This window comes from Dendropsophus ebraccatus, unplaced genomic scaffold (assembly GCF_027789765.1).
Source record: "Dendropsophus ebraccatus isolate aDenEbr1 unplaced genomic scaffold, aDenEbr1.pat pat_scaffold_1358_ctg1, whole genome shotgun sequence".
NCBI classification, from domain to species: domain Eukaryota; kingdom Metazoa; phylum Chordata; class Amphibia; order Anura; family Hylidae; genus Dendropsophus; species Dendropsophus ebraccatus.
Window position 1 is genome coordinate 254 of NW_027208779.1, and position 2,547 is coordinate 2,800.

The following is a 2,547-nucleotide window of genomic DNA, read 5'->3' on the forward strand; positions in this document are numbered from 1 at the left end:
TTTACTAAAAAAGACAAGTCAAGATGTTATCAAGTTCTCCCCAACCTTCCTCAGTAAGCTCAATGCATGTAACAAGGCATTGAATAATCCTGATCAAATTGACCTGGGCAGAAGGTAAACAAATGTTTAAAAAAATTATAAAAAGACAATTATTTTACACAGGGCAAAAATAAAAGAAAGTACAGTACAGTATTTCCTATAACAAGCCAAATCTATTTTCCTCTGCCCTGCAAAAAAAGAAGCATCAGCTGCTCACATGCCCAGGTGCCATACAATAGTACTGTTCTTTTCCTTATTTGTCTTCTACCATGCAGCTGCAGATTAATATTCTAGAGTAAAAGCATAGTAATAATATGATTAGTATTTATGTGGAAGTGTAGAAGAAAGCAGGTCAGTGCTGAGAATGCTGCTTGTTGACATTGTGATGGATACGGTAGCAATAAGTAGTGATAAATTTAGTTCTGGTTGCGGTATGTGAACCATTTATTTGTGTAAACTGAAATGTTTTCATGTACCCTGAGTGCCCAGCATAGCACTGTATTCTTCCACATATGTCTGCAAACAACTGAGCTATACATGAGCAACCTCTCAACGCATTTCACACTGGACCACATGCCTATATCTAGACTTGGGTAAATATTAAACTTGAAATAACATGGGTGGCTGAGGCGGCAGTCAACATTTGTGACCCATTTCTGGGATTGTGGATTTGAACGCTAAGGTTACTCAGTGACTTCTTTCATAGTGTCTGGTTAATTTAGGGCATATTATTTACAGATCCTGCTTTGCATACCTGGCACATGGTCCACGGCAAAGACAGCGGTGTCTGGAATTGCAGTGTCCCTTCATGCCTCTAGAATAAAATCAGTAATGCTCTTTTCATGAAAACACTGAAATGGGAACTGTCACCAGGAAAAAAGTTTTATATGTCGTAAAGACATAGGAAAAGTTTTTATTGATCTGAGTATTCAGGAGAATGCGACACCTAGCACTTTCTCCTCCAGTGTGATTGACATGGCCTCATAATGTAAGGGTTAGGAATGTACCTGTTGGGGTCTTGGCCTGGTCCTTGGAAGTACGACCAAGACTGTGCTTTTGGCCATAAAATTGTGTTCGTTCTGTGTTTCTTTTGCTCTAGTGTGAACATTGTCACACTCTTTTGCTCTGCCAATTGAATTCTCTGCCAAACTCGTCTTTTCAGCACCCTTTCTCGGCAATGCACTAGCCCCAACAATCACATTTATTTCTAAGATCCACAGTTTTTTGGGGTGTCTTAAAGGCAGCCCAATCTCATTTTATACATATAACCCTGTCCTTTTATTATTTCTTTGAACCCCATCCTTGATTTAACAGTAGCCGCCACATTCCATGTGTTAATGCGGTATGTTACCGATCCAGATGCATTAGAAAAGGAGTCTGTTTGGTCAACATTAGGACATCAGCAATGCAATGTCCACAACTCCGACAGCCTCATTTTGGCCTCTGCTGCCAAGGGCACTTGAATGGGTGGTACCCTGGTAATAACTATGGACCAAAGTGTCCTTCAAGTTCTTAAACCTCCTAAAGGTATGTGCAGCATTTGCAGGTAGCACTGAAGCTAGAGTACAGTCACTGTACTAAATAGGCCAGTATTTATCCATCACCGCTCTCAGTTCATCAATTCTTAAATGATAATCTGTAATCATCCTAATCTGTTGGTCATTGTTCCTTCTTACCTTCTTCCTTGACTGAAGCAGTTCTTGACGAGCCCAGTTCTTTGCTCGAACGTAATCGCAAATTCGCTGCTTGCTTTTCAAACGTTTCTTCGTTGAAACACAGTTGACGTCCCCACAGAAAATGGCCAACTGGAAAACTACGTATAAAATGACCCGGATGTGATGATTTTGCATGAAGTATGATGTTTGCGGCAGTCTTTTTTGAAACAGGTCCGTTGAGATGAGACCATCTTTATTCACTGCAATGTAAATGTCCAAAAAATCAATGCTGCCCTGACCTATAGCATACGTCAATTTTGTATTGAGGGCATTGCTGTTCAACGTCTTGATGAAAGACTCCAGAGCGTCCACCGACCCATGCGATATTATGAAAACGTCGTTGATCCCACATAAAGGGGTTATCCACCTAAGAGCTTAAAAATGAAACGCTCCCAAACCTAGCTAGTCTAGAGGGAGTTTGGAGACAAAGAGAAGATTAGATGCTGTACATTAGATATATACCTGTATAAAACTTGTCCATGTCTTCTTTCTGATCTAAAATCACTCAATTTCATTGGTGGACAGTGTGACCTAGGCGGGGCGTTATGGCAGTTGGGCCTCTTTCCAGCCACTGTCCACAGATAAAATGAAGCGAGAGTAAGGCGGGTGGCAGTATCACTATAACAGCTGCTGCATTAAAGGTTAAGATCATAAAAACAGCAGTGACTTTAACAAGAAACCGAGGCAACTACTTTGTAGTTCAGAGACACTTGAATATGATCTCATATGGTGAAAAAAAATTGAACTGACAGGTTTAAGATGCATTAATTTGTTAGCAAACTCAGGGCTGGAA

At 40.5% G+C, this 2,547-nt stretch overlaps 1 long non-coding RNA gene across 1 annotated transcript; it reads right to left on the minus strand.

The window, feature by feature from the left end:
- Positions 1-249: 249 nt before the first annotated feature.
- On the minus strand, positions 250-2,305 carry LOC138775106 (uncharacterized). The gene is made up of 3 exons (XR_011360492.1): positions 2,217-2,305; positions 1,716-1,954; positions 250-329 (listed from the first exon to the last, which is right to left on the minus strand). It is a non-coding gene; the product is annotated as an uncharacterized lncRNA (long non-coding RNA).
- Between the last annotated feature and the right edge of the window lie 242 nt (positions 2,306-2,547).